Source organism: Notamacropus eugenii, chromosome 6 (genome assembly GCF_028372415.1).
Source record: "Notamacropus eugenii isolate mMacEug1 chromosome 6, mMacEug1.pri_v2, whole genome shotgun sequence".
In the NCBI taxonomy this organism is placed as follows: Eukaryota; Metazoa; Chordata; class Mammalia; order Diprotodontia; family Macropodidae; genus Notamacropus; species Notamacropus eugenii.
This window is the reverse complement of record NC_092877.1, coordinates 127,973,285-127,988,317: the sequence shown is the minus strand read 5'-3', so window position 1 is coordinate 127,988,317 and position 15,033 is coordinate 127,973,285.

The window sequence follows — 15,033 nt, the reverse complement described above, 5'->3', positions numbered from 1 at the left end:
GCTTGGCAGATTCCCGGTTAGTCCTTGCTTGAGTCCAAACCCCTCAACTTACTGATGGAGGAACCTGAGGTACAGAGGACCTTAAGCGATTTGCCCCAGGTCACCCTAGAAGTTAGTACAGAGCCAAGACTACAATCCAGATTTCTAGACAGCCAGGCCAGAGCTTTTTTCCCTCTTAGTTCCTTGAGGTGAACAAATGAACTTCCCTCTCCAGCCTCACTTTACACATTCATCTTCACAGAAATGTTCAAGAGCCACCTTTCAACGTTATTGCTTTATTACCTTAAATGCTTTTAAAAACTGTGTTCTTTTATTGCATGACAAGAGATACTCTTTCAGCGTAAAGTTGTTGAATTTCCAGGCTGTTTTGAATAGCATTGGACTTTACGGTTTGGAACAGACAAGAATCTCCTCTGTTTCCCTTTTATCTTCCTTCCTGTGATAAGGGAGAATGTGGATGCATTAAGCAAAGCCTTGCCACATCTGTCAGACAAACTATGAGCTCCCCTCCTGTGCAAAGGAGCCCCACGCCTGTCAGGCAGCTCTCTGTGGATGTGCAGGTTGCGGCCTGGGGTTTCTATCTCCTCCCGCAGATGTAGTCTCCTCATCCCTGCTGCCAGTCGTGTCTTGACAGATGGAGAAGATGATTCCGTCATCAGATTGCCGCCCTGTTCTACCACTTGGGGCCAGGTGTCACTCTTCGGGGAAGGGAGTTAAAGCTTTTTTTTTGTCAGAGTGGATTTCTCTTGTTTCACTTAACATCTACTCACCTTTTGGTATTAAAAAGAAAAAAAAAACCATACAAACCGATAAGGCTGTCCCCGGGCAGAATTTTCACACTACCCAAAGCAGCCTCTGTGGTTGGAAAGGGCCTTCAATAACTGTCAGAAACTGACATCACTGTGTAAAGAGCTGTTCATTTCGATATCTCATTTCGGATTGATGTACGTGCCACTTTCATATCCTTCAGCTCAATATAACATTTGCCCTTTCATGTTCTCAGTTTCAGCTATTGGGAATTTAAAGCTATTTCAAAGCGTAATTACAGCAATCTGCATATAAAAGGCTATATGTCCTACAGAGGGCTCCATAGAAAAAGCAAAGTCTTTCAAAGAAGGAAATGAGAAGTAAATCCCACAACTAAGATTCAGGGAAGTCAATACATTTTTCATCTGATGAGAACAGCCAAAGATTAACCAAGTCACAGGTCAGTCAGTGGCAGGTTTTTGGGGGAAGTGACTGGAGTGGATAGGCATGAACGAATGGAAGGTGATAACATACTCAGATATAGAAAGATCATATGTACATATGTATAGATAGGTACACATATGTATTCACACATATGTGCACATGCATCTTCACAGAAATGTTCAAGAGCCACCTTTCAATGTTATTGCCTTATTATTATATGCATGTATATGTAAATACATGTCTAGTATATTATGTAAATGAGTATATGTATAAGTATACTGCCTGTTTCTAAATATGTGTGCATGTGTGTGCATGCATATGTATTATGCTTTATACATAGGGATATTAGCATATGTATATGTGTGTGCATATGTTCACACACGCCTTTACATACACACACTTACATCTATGCATAAGTGCATGCATGCATACAGACAGACAGATATACATATCTTTTCAGGAAACTGAGACCCTAGAGAAGTTAAATCATTTGTCCAATATCACCTAAGTTTTAAGTGGTAGAGCTGGGATTTGGCTGCAGGATTTTTGACTCCAGATGCAGTATTTTTGTCACTATAACAGTCTGCCGCCCACATCAGTACTGACTATTATAATCCTAATAGGCAAGAAGGCTTCTCACTCACATATGTGCTTTCATGACAACGATGGATAAAACAATTGACAGAAAACTTTTTTTTCCTCTTTCAAAAACAAAGTCCCTAAAATTTGTGCTCTGGGATTATAAATAGTAACATTGAACAGTTCTAAAATTTTCTGAGGTACATTTCTCTCCAAAGATATTTTTGCCAGCTTAAGAAGAAAAATGTCATTCCTTGTCCAATAAGAAGAAAGACTATTTCTTTCAGTCATTAGAGCATTTGTGTGGGGATTTTAAAAGTATTTTGAAGAAAATTTTGAGGTCTTTTCTTTTCCTTTTTTTTTTTTAATGCTAGTCATATACTCCAGAAGTGAACTAAAGGCATTTCACACAGAGCCATGTAGCAACATATGGTAACCCTAGTCCCAAACAGGAAAATGTGTCTATCTGTGCCAGCTCTTAATTACCAGCTCATTAACACTCAGGTGTCAACTGCTGGTGGCAAAGGCAAAGCCCAAGTGGCCTGGTTTCTGTCCCGCACAATGTAATTAAATTGACCTCAGCCACTGAAGCTGGAGCAGCTTGAGACGACTTGGACACAAGTTTCAGACGCTAATCACACTAACATTGTTTGGTGAATTACCCAGTGTAATAAGGGGGAGAAAGACTCCTACTAGCATCAAACTGTACTTTCATGTACATATGTAAATACATATATGTGTGTGTGTATGTATATATATGTGTGTGTGTATGTATGTCTACATTGTATATGTGTATGTGTGTATATGTATATGTACACACATGTATATGTATATACATATATATGTATATGTATGTGTGTATGTAATATATATATATATTAATGACCTAAAGGACAATGAAAGGAATAAGCTCTCTTCTGCTCCAGGACGACTGTTAGATATGCAGACTGATTTAACACAGCTGATTGAAGTCTTCATTGCCTATCAAGCATACTATCAAATTAGAATAAAAATAAATTTAAGAAAAGAATTACAATAATTTTGAACATCTACATGATATAGACTTGTTTTTCATTTACTGTCTACGTTGGAAAAGAAAAATAAGAAATCATTACTTTGCACTTGCTGCCCCCACACCTGGAATGCACCCCCAACCTCACTTCCATCTCTTAGAATCCATGGTTCCCTAAAAGACTCAGTTCAAACTCTACCTTCTACATGAGATTTTCTGGGAACCCCAACTGCTACTGTCTCCCTTCTTTCCCCTTAATTACTTCTCAATTACTGTATATCTATTTGGTATCAATTCCATATTTACCTACATATGTATTTATTTATTTCTTCTGATAGGACATCAGCTCCTTCAAGGCATTAGAGAGATCCTTTTTTCCCATAATTTTTATACTCAACTAGAAAATTTCTGAAGATAAATTCTCGTTCTTCTGAACTTCCATACAAACTACACCTTTGTTATCTGAGAGAACTTTTCTCCTCTCAGGCCTGGTGAACTTTTTAGGCAGGAGATCCTACACTCAAGTTTTTGTTTCTGTTTTTTTTTTTTTTTCCCTGAAGATACTATGCAGTATCTAGCATAGGTCCTAGTACACAGTGAGTATTTAATAAATGTTTGTGGAGCCATTGATGCCTAAATGTTTTCTCAACTTTGATTTACTGATGTAGACTTAAAGCCATTAAAGCTCTATACAAAGAACCTGAGACTCAAAATATTAGTTGATTTCCCATGGTCCTAGTGTCAAAGGTGAGATTTGAACTCAGCTTTTCCAGTTATATTGTTATAAAGGTTTAACAGCAAGTTCTCTAGAGAAGAAAAAAAAATAGTACTCTCAGTATATTTTTAAGTTTATTATGAATTTTTAGTGTTTTCTCCATCACCTTCTTAAGCATAACAAAGCAGCACATCAAACACTGATTTGTAGCATTTGCTAATTTCTGAGGTGCAAATACTCATCCTGAAAATTTAACAATCTGCCCTCATAAGTTAGTTCAAACTAGTTTCGGTTCACCCTTGGTCTTCCTCATTATCTCATTCACTTTACCACACTCTCTCTAATGAGGCAGTATAGTGTAGTGCAGTAATCAATTGAACATGTATTAACCACCTACTATGTGCCAGGCAAAAGGCAATGTAGCAGTGAAGATGGTAGCCACCAGCATACTTCGAACCAGGAAGACCTTGGTTCAAGTCCCACTTCTGACACGTAGGAGTTGTGTAACTCAAGGCAGCTCACTTAACTTCCCATTGCTTTAAGCAATTCTCTAAGATTATATGTTGCAGAGAAGGTGATAGCCTACATTAATAGAGAGAGCTTACTTATTCTAAATTCCCCATTCCAAAGAAATCACAGCCCCATTCCCTATCTCTATATGCCAGTCACTGTGCTAGACAGGAGGGATCTAAATTAAGAAGAAAAAAAAACCATCAAAAAAAATAAAAAAGTGTTACACTCTCCCCTCAAAAAACTTAGAGACATATATCATATTCTCTGGGGTGAAAATTCTTTACCTTTTTGGGTCCTGGAACCTTTTAGAAGTCTGGTAAAGACTATAGAGTCTTTTTCAGAATAATGTTTTTAAATAATTAGAGAAAATTCTAAATTTCAGTTACAGATTGGTCAAAATAAAGATTTTTTTTTCCCCATATAAGTTCACAGATTTCCTGATGTCAGTGCCATATGCCAGGTTCAGAGCCTCTGTCTTAGGACAAGTGGGGCCAGGAAAGGGGACTTTCCCAGGTAGTCACAGAGATTTTTAAGTGCAACCAAAAAGCAGATGCTGTAATAGAAGATTATGTGCCCTTTCCAGCAGCAGTGATAATATTGTTTTGATTTTTGTTTCCTGAGGGAACTAAGAGGGGCAAAAGAGGAAAGGGAGTATGCATGCAGCATGTAGACAGATGACAAGATGGCCTTCTGGTTAGGACCTGGTGATTTAATGTATGGCTGCAGGGTATAAACGTCCTGGGACTAATAGAACAGGTTGAAGTAAAGATAAATTAACTCATCCTCCAATTCAGGCAGTTCTGTCATAGGACAAATACCCAAACTGAGTGGATTAAATCCCCTACCTGGAGGGAATCTCTGGAATCCTAACCCAGGAATCCCTGGATTCCTGGGTTAGGATTCCTAGTATTCCTGGTGGGAAGAGATGGCCAGGGGCAGATAGAATACTATACTTAAGGTCAGGAAGACCTGAGTTCAGGTCCTGTCTGACACATATAGTCAATCATCACTTAATTTCTCAGTGATATAGGAAATTCTCTGAGTGTAAATCATTAAAGAATTGCTAAAGAATTCCATATGCCAATGAAATCACAAATCTGAACAGGAAAAAAAACAGTTCCAATAGAAGTTACTTTTATGTGCAACTAGAAAACCTCTAAAGACAAATTCCTATTCTTTTAAACTTGCACATTAGCTCTACTCATCGTTTGGGAAATCTTCTCCATTATTTGTTCTCAAAGAAGAAAATTACTTCAGATGCCATGCCGCGCAAATGAATGGGACAGAACTGAGAGAGCTGTGCAGTTACCAGCCTCACTTTATTCTCCAGAGCCATAAATGCATAGTTGCCAGATATGGATCAGGACATCTAGAGATGGCCAAGGATATAGTGGGGGACATTGGCCTTTTCAAGCTAAGATATTTAACAGGTCTCAGTCTGACTGAGACAGCACCCATTCATTGGTTAAAGCTTAAAGCTGGGAAACCGATTAGGCAGGAGATTTTAAAATCAATATCTTTTTTTTTTTTTTTTAATTTTTAGCCTGGAACTGTAAGTGTGGACATCCCATAAGGTCAAGCAAAACCAGAAATAGAGTCATGACTCTATTTGAACCTGAATGGAATTTTGGATCACTTGAACAATCAACAAGCATTTATTAAACACCTACTGTCTGCCAAATGTTTCCTCTGGTGTCTACTTATCCAGGATGTGCTCAAAATGGCTGCTTATCTTGTCTATTTCCAATTCGGACCCTGCTATTCATTGGACATTTCTGGTTTTACCCCTTTCCCCAAATATATAGCTCTTCTTTTTGACATTTTTTAGCACACAAAAGGCTCAGTTATACTTTAGGAGTGGGGAGGAGGGTGGTCAGGTTGGTTTAATGGAAAAAAATCACTGCCTCCTGAGTCAAAGGATCTTGGCTTAAATCTTGCCTCTTGCACTTACCTTGTGACTTTGAGTAAATAACTTCATCTCCCTACTTCTCAGTTTCGTCAAGTGTTAAAAGAGAGTCTAGGACTAGTTGGCCTGTGAAGTCTCTTCAAGGGAGGAATCTATGATTCACTGAATATGACTACTTTTTCCTTCCTGGGGGTGGATAGGGAGCAACCCTAAGCTTCATGGGTACTCCTTCAAGAGCTGTTATTTTCCTCACTCACAGACAACGTCTCTTCACAACCTGCTTCATCTTTTCTGCAGGGAGTTCTCATGCAACTTCCTATATGATATAAAATGGGTATAATTATATTTAAAATACTGACTTCACAATGTTGTTTTGGTACCAAATGAGTTAAACATCCTGCAAAACTTTTAATGCGTTATATGACCTAGTACTATTATGTATTTCATTCTCATCACTTTGATGAAATAGAGATGGTCTCAAAACAAACTGCCTTCCCACTATTATCCATTTAAGGTTTAATATTTGATAGATCTCTTCCCACAGGATAATAAAATTATTTTTATAGCTGAATAAAAGCATTAGGATATAAGCTTTCCTTTATTGGCTCAATAAAAGTAGTACCACTGCAGCAATAGATGTTTACTAGCTATGTTACCTTTGCAAGTCACTTTATTTCTGCTAGCCTCAGTTTACTCTTCTGTAAAATAGAAAAATAACATTTAGCTCGCAGGGTTATTGTGAAGGTGAAATAAAATAATGTAGGTGAAGTGCTTTACAACCTTAAAATGGTAAACACATCATTATCTTACAGTGTTATTTTGAGGATGAAATAGGTTTATTTATGTAAAATGCTTGGCAAACTTTAAAGTGCCATATAAATATTAGTTATTTTTATTATTTTGTTGCAAACTATTTTTGAAGTTTATTAAAATTAGCATGGTTATTAAAGATTAAGCATTATGATGAGGGTTACGGATTAAATAGAAGACAATGATTAGAAGGATTCCATCATGAACAGAAGGATTGAAACAAGAGATACATTAGCTTTCTTATAAAATACTTCAATATGGTATCATATTTCTAGCAACTTAGTGGCCTGGCAGATAGAGCAATGAACCTAGAGTCAGAAAGACCTGAGTTCAAATCTAGCCTCAATCTCTTACCAACTGTGTGATCCTGAGCAAGTCACTATTGACTTTTTTTTTTTATTTAACTTTTAACATTTATTTTCACACAATTTTGGGTTACAAATTTTCTCCCCTTTTATCCCCTCCCCCCCCAAACCCAAGCTTTCTAATTGCCCCTGTGACCAATCTGCTCTCTCCTCTATCCTCCCTCCCTGCCCTTGTCTCCGTCTTCTCTTTTGTCCTGTAGGGCCAGATAGCTTTCTTGACCCCTTAACCTGTATTTCTTGTTACCCAGTGGTAAGAACATTACATTTGGTCCTAACACTTTGAGTTCCAACATCTTTAGCTCCCTCCCTCTCCACCCCTTCCCCTTGGAAGACAGGCAATTCAATATAGGCCATATCTGTTTAGTTTTGCAAATGATTTCCATACTAGTTGTGTTGTATAGGACTAACTATATTTCCCTCCATCCTATCCTGTCCCCCATTACTTCTATTTTCTTATGGTCCTTTCCCTCCCCATGAGTGTCGACCTCGTATTGCATTCTCCTCCCCATGCCCTCCCTTCCATCCTCCCCCCCACCCTGCTTGTGCCCCTGTCCCCCACTCTCCTGTATTATGAGATAGGTTTTCCTATCAAAATGAGTGTGCATTATAATCTTTCCTTTAGTGGAATGTGATGAGAGTAGACCTCATGTTTTTCTCTTGCCTCCCCTCTTTATCCCACCACTAATAAGTCTTTTGCTTGCCTCTTTTATGAGAGATAATTTGCCCCATATAACTTCTCCCTTTCTCCTCCCAATATTTCTCTCTCATTGCTTGATTTCATTTTTTTTTTTAAGATATGATCCCATCCTCTTCAATTCACTCTGTGCACTCTGTCTCTATGTATGTGTGCGTGTGTGCATGTGTGTGTGTGTGTACTCCCACCCAGTACCCAGATATTAAAATATTTCAAGAGTTCCAAATATTATCTTTCCATGTAGGAATGTAAACAGTTCAACTTTAGTAGGTCCCTTATGACTTCTCTTTGCTGTTCACCTTTTCATGGTTCTCTTCATTCTTGTGTTAGAAAGTCAAATTTTCTTTTCAGCTCTGGTCTTTTCATCAGGAAAATTTGAAAGTTCTCTATTTCATTGAAAGACCATTTTTTCTCCTGAAGTATTATACTCAGTTTTGCTGGGTAGGTGATTCTTGGCTTCAGTCCTAGTTCCTTTGACTTCTGGAATATCCTATTCCATTCCCTTCTATCCCTCAATATAGAGGGTGCCAGATCTTGTGCTATCCTGATTGTATTTCCACAATACTTGAATTATTTCTTTCTAGTTGCTTGCAATATTTGCTCTTTCACCTGGGAATTCTGGAATTTGGCCACAATGCTCCTAGGAGTTTCTCTTTTTGGATCTCTTTCATGCGGTGTTCTGCGGATTCCTTGAATATTTATTTTGCCCTCTGGTTCTAGAATCTCAGGGCAGTTTTCCTTGATAATTTCATGGAAGATGATGTCTAGGCTCTTCTTTTGATCATGGTTTTCAGGTAGTCCCAGAATTTTTACATTGTCTCTCCTGATTCTATTTTCCAGGTCAGTTGTTTTTCCAATAAGATATTTCACATTATCTTCCATTTTTCGAATCTGCACGGTATGTTCTGAGATATCTGTCTTTCTCATAAAGTCCTTAGCGTCCATCTGTACCATTCCAGTTTTGAAAGATCTATTTTCTTCAGTGAGCTTTTGAATCTCCTTTTCCATTTGGTTGATTCTGCTTTTGAAAGCATTCTTCTCCTCATTGGCCCCTTGCACCTCCCTTGCCAACTGAGTTAGGCTAGTTCTCAAGGTGCCAATTTCTTCAAGATTTTTTTGGTTCTCCTTTAGCAGGGAGCTGATCTGCTTTTCATGCTTCTCCCTCATCCCTGTCATTTCCCTTCCCAGTCTTTCCTCCACCTCTCTAACTTGATTTTCAAAATTCCTCTTGAGCTCTTCCATGGCCCGAGCCCATTGGGTGGGCTGGGACACAGAATCCTCGATTTCTGTGTCTTTGCCTGATGGCAAGCATTGTTCCTCCCCATCAGAAAGGAAGGGAGGAAGTATCTTTTCTCGGAGGAAGTACCCTTCAATAGTTTTGTTTCTTTTCCCTTTTTTGGGCATTGTCCCCAACCAGTGACCTGACCTCTGAATGTTCTCCTCACACCCACCTCGCCTCCTGGTCCTCCCAGCCAGCGTTTGGGGACTGAGATTCAAATGCTGCTTCCCGCCTTAAGGTTTTTGGCGGAGGCAGGGCTGCTATTCAGAGTGAGAATTAAGTTCAGGTGGTCAGGGGCAGGGCCGCCTCTCTGGCTCAGTTCCCTCAGGGGGTTTATGCACAGAACTTCCACAATGGATCCAGGCTCCCGCCCGTTTGGGGAGCCCCTGTCTGTAGCCGCCTCTCAGCTTCTATCTCCTGGGGGGACCCGAGCCATGGGGGCACCCCACTCCCCTATCAACCCGCCAAAGAGACTCTCTCACCTACCCCCGTCAGTCACCTGTTGGTGGGGGGGCTTGTGCCGCCGCTGGAGATCCCGTCTCTGGAGCCTTCTCAGATCTGTGCCTCTCGGAGGCACGGCCGCCACAGGTCTGGGCTGGGCTCCGCGTCTGCAGTGCGAGGGACCTTTTGCGAGAGGTTTGCAGGTCCCTCTGTGGGTGGGGGGACCCGCGTGGCCACTGGAGATCCTGTCCCCGTAGCCCTCTCGGATCTTTTCCTCACGGTGTCGTGGCCGTGGCAGGGCTGCCCTCTGCTCCCCGTCCCGGCACCCAGTCCACTGTGCAAAGGACCCCCCCGCGAGAGGTTTGCAGGTCTCTCCGGAACAGAAACCTCCCTTGCTCGAATATTCCGTGGTCTCTGGGTGCAGAATTCGCTCTGGGTTGGTCCCCTCTAGCCGTTCTGTGGTTTGTGGGTTCGGAGCTATGTGTATGTGCGTCTTTCTACTTCGCCATCTTGGCTCCGCCCCCCACTATTGACTTTTGTGTGTCTCAGTTTCCTCGTCTGTAAAACGGAGATCATAATTATACTTATCTCCCAAGTTTTTTGGGATAATATTAGCTATTATTAAGAATATTAATTCAAAAAATTATTAAACTCTTGTTTATTAAAATTTAATAAATTTAAGTAAATAAAATTAAAATTTAATAAAAATTATTTTTAAAATTATGAAACTATTGTCAAACATTGGGGATAAAAAATAAAAATGACAGTGCCCCTTGCCCTCCAGGAAGCTGAATTCTACTGAGGTGTATGATAATAGTATAAAGAAGAAATTTCAGAATGAAGTACATAATTTCCCACATTGAAAAGGGATATATCCAGTAACTTTATTGTGTGATTTGTCTTTATACAAAAAAAAAAATATATTTTAAAACAAAATTGTTTTGTAAGAATGTTAATAATTGATTCGTGATGTGCATATTTTGGGGTTGAGGGTATCATATATATGGAGAAACAGCCAATGATCCTGTTGATCTCAACAGAGCTATGCATGCAGGGAATGTGCGTAGATATGCCTATGCATTCATTGATTATTTTATATCATTGAAAAATATCTGTGTGTGCATGTTAATTGGAATTAATGTAACCTAGGAAAATGAAGCCTCCTTCATTGGTTTTAAAAACACTAAAGGAAAATATTCACCCACAAACACCCCTCTCAACAAAAATAATTAATTAGCGATAGCACTCGGTGGTACACAGTTACACTAAAATTGTTCTATGGAGCTGGCTTTCTAAAAATAAATCTATCAAAAGGTAATTGTTTTTTCTCCACAAAATATTCTATAAGCATTGTACTTAGCACTGTAGGTATTGGGGTGGGGGCAGGATTAAGTATATATCCACTTAGATTTTCTTTCATGGAAGTTCATAATTATTGTCATTCGTGTAGTTCTTTCCATTCCTTTTATTTCCATCCACTTTGAATGCATTTATCATGGAATAGTGTTTACTCTAGATCTTGATGCTTTATTCCATTATTAGACCTGAATCTCCTTGAAAGCAAGGGAATTACTTTTTAACCTAAACTTTGCATCTTCCAGCACAGTTCTCTAAATGTTGTTGTTCAGTCATTTCAGTCATGTCTGATACTTCATGACCCTGTAGATCACAGGACACCAAAGCTACCCACAAGGTTTTCTTAGCAAATTTTCTGAAGTAATAAACCATTTCCTTCTCCAGTGAATTAAGGCAAACAGAGCTTGGCTTGCCCAGAGTCATACATGTAGCAAGTGTCTGAAGTCAAATTAAAACTCAGGTCTTCTTGACTCCAGGTTCATCACTCTATCCACTGAGCCACCTCATTGCCTCCACTCTCTGTAGTAGGCACTTAACCAAGGTTTATTGTATTGTTTTTCATGCCCAAGAAAATAAACCTTTTTCAGTTTATTTAAATTGGCTGTTAATGTTTAGTTACTCACATCTTGTACTCTTTTCTATTGTTCTATCATCTAAATAGGCATAGCTATACTTAAGACCAATGCCAAATTTCTTTCCCCACTCTAAGCCCTACCCAACAATCTCCCAAACCTCCATTCCTGCAGCTCACTAAGAGCTTTGATATTTACCTCCTCCAGACAGAACCTAGCTTCCTCACCAGAAGAAGCAATTTCCAGTGCCAGAAGGTAAGAGCTTTATGTAATGTCAATATGATTGTGACTTAAATAATTGTCATGTCAAGGTCCTTTTTAGTTGTGCCCTGTTCATCTTATACTGTAGAGATCTCAGGTAATCACCTTTTAAGTAATCATCTAAATAACTACTTGAGGAGGAAAAAAAAGTTGGTTTTATTGTCTTTTTTTACACAAAATGTTCTGATTTAATCAATCTTCTGCTTTATTATTTGGATTCTGTTCATTTAGTCATTTCTCCATATATTTTATCATTATGGATTGTGCATTATTAATATATGACTTGTTTTTATAGAATTATTCTCTCTCCATATATGTGTGTGTATATATACACATACATATACATATTATACATAAACATTGTTCAAGCTCACCATTTAGTTTAGGGTGTTTTTTTTTAATCTATGAGGTTACACTTCTTTCTATTACACTATTTCTTCATAATCCCTCATTTGTGAAGTACTGAAGTCCAATCACAGCCACAGTTTACTTCTCCATTGGCCCTGGATCATATTCATTTTCAATTCTTTAAAGAAAGTAGTCTTTCATGATGTGTAGACATATACCAATAGGGTGCTGAGTTAAAATGAAATTAGTCCTTTGGTTCTCATTACTGTATTGATTCTAAATATAGGACTGTCCCCTTCATGTATTCTGAATATATTATGGCAAATATTTGCAGTTTGTGAAGACAATTCATATGATCTACCTTACCTGAAATTTTGTTGTATTGAGCCCCATGAGGTGGAAAGCTATATACTTTACCTTATAAAGGGGAAGAAGAAAAGGGACTGATTATACCTCAAATTCCCCTTGAAGATTTTTTGTGTGTTGGGTGAGGGGAGTTGTTGGTTAAAAGGGGAAATAGTTAAGTAGACAAAAAGGATATGAAGGCTCCCTATTCAAAATTCATCTTATAAAAGTAAATATACCAATTAGAGATTCATTTAGACCAACAAGCTCCCTGTAAAAACCTCCTCTGGAGATTTAAATCCTAGTCCTACTAGAGTGTTCTGCTGTCTTACATCACACTGACTTGTACTTAGCTATTGGTGCTGGATGGTTATCCCAACAGTAAACAAACTCTGGAAGGTACAACCAAGATGGAAAGCTTCATAGGATCAAAATCTCATGATCTAAAGGCTATCAAGTCCAATCTTTTCATTTTACAGGCTGGAAAAGTTAAATGACTTAAAGAAGGTCACACAAATAGGAAGTGGTAGATAGTTTTTGATTATATAAATATAGATAGATAGATGTATATATGTATACACATATGTGTGCGTGAGATAAGAGAAGCAGTCTAACCATTTTTGAAAGGCTTTCAAAAGAAGATAGATAAAAGGTAATATTTAGTTTTGGCCAAAGTGACTCATGAGTATCCCCCATTAAGGAACAAATGGAGGGACCCTGGCATTCATAAAAGAAGTAACAATACTCAGGAACTCATGGAATTTTGATTTATTCCAGTGTGAGAGTGTATATGTAACATAATTTCCAAAGTAAATATCAATCACTATTAATGCTGTTACTGTTCTTGTCTCTTAGTTTCCTAGCTGAGAACTTAGTGAATAGGAATTTTTGCTGAGTGCTGACAGAGGAGGGAAAACGTAGGGCAGGCTCAAATTGCTTGGATATTTTGCCTAGTCAGAGTAAGGTCTCCAGGACTCCAGGACATACAGGTGATGGAACTTATGGTGTGGGAGTTAAAGAAAGCCAGTAAGCTAAACCACATAGGAATGTGGAAGGAAGTAAATTGTTATCTTTGTCTTTTTATGTGGTTTTTTTTTATCCTTAAATTTCTTTAAAATTTAATGCCAGCTGTCATTTTTCAATCTAGAATTATTATAACTTAATAATAAAAAGGTCCATTCCTGGATTTAAAGTGTCAGATATGGACTTGGAATTTGTGTAAATATACAGTGGAAAGGAGGGGTCGATTCCTTCATTTCAGAATAAATCAAGCTTCTCTATGACCTCCATAGTCTTTTTCCATCTCCCCTCAGGAAGGTTTTCAGCAGCTAGAATTTCAAGATTTCTGGCAGGAAAAAATTTTCTAGTTGACTTCGTTTCCCCTCTCCCAACCCCATCCTACTGCTTCAATTGACATTACATATGCAAGCATTTTTTTTCTAGACCTTGGTAAAAGAAAGTTATTTGATTCTCTTTTTTTTATCATGATTTTATCTAGATGTACTTTGAATGAAAGCATTTGTATTCATATCCACGTACCTTTTTTTACATCTATACAGAACAAAGGCATAGAATGAAAAGGAACAATTTCATGGAGAAAGATCTCTAAAACTTGAGTGTCTGGTTGTGCAGAAAGCAGTGTCCAGCCCGGTCTTCAAATTATTCCAAGTAAAGTTGTTTTGAACAACCAATGTTGTGTTTCTCCAAAAGTAGTCCATGGTGAGGTAATGTTACTATAGGACTATGAGGTTGAGGCTATAATTACTAAATGAAAAGTTACTTGTTATTGGTTTGTTTGTTTGTTTTATCTTTGGGCCATATCCTGCCACTGGTTTTTACTCAATGCCCCAGCAGGAGGCAGGGGAAATCCCATGCATGGAAGAATGGCAGAATATGTGTCCTACTTTTATTTATTACATATATATATATACAGCATTATAAAATAATATATTACATTTACACTCATATTTTTATTTATGTATTATAGCATTCACAGTAACAAACACTATAGTTAGAATTAAAACTCATCTTTCATTAGAATACCCTGTTTTCACTCACAGATAACTGTCTCAAAAATGTATTTAGAGCTGACAATTTCCCTGCTTGTTTTCAGCTCAAGGGTGAATTTTGTATAAATGTGTTGAAAGTCTGAGTTCTATTTGTTCAGAAATTTTTGAGTCAAATGTGAAAGAAATGGATTTTTTTTGAATTGTCAATGCAGTATTCGCACACCACTCAAAAACATCTGGACTATAAAACTTCAAACAGAATATGATTAGCTCTTAAGAAACAAAAGTCATTTTTGCTAAATTTACAAATACTTAAAAAATAAGAACAGTGATTAGAAAGTCATGCATACACACTAAAATTATTAAGATTTTAGTCATGTTATTGCCTGCAATACTCCAGTGGCGCCCATCTTTCAAGACTCTCATAGAATGCTAGAGTTTAAAATCTTTGCCAAATTGTGGAAGAAAAAAGTTCTCTTAACAGTTTCATCATCTACTATGTAATAATTTTGTTGTCTATCAGAGGGCTGAAGCTTGAATACATGAAAATTTATAGTCTATTCCATGGTTTCCAAATATGATTTTTAAATTTTTTTTAATGTTAGAAAGGAAAATGAAAACAAAATAAGGATGTTAA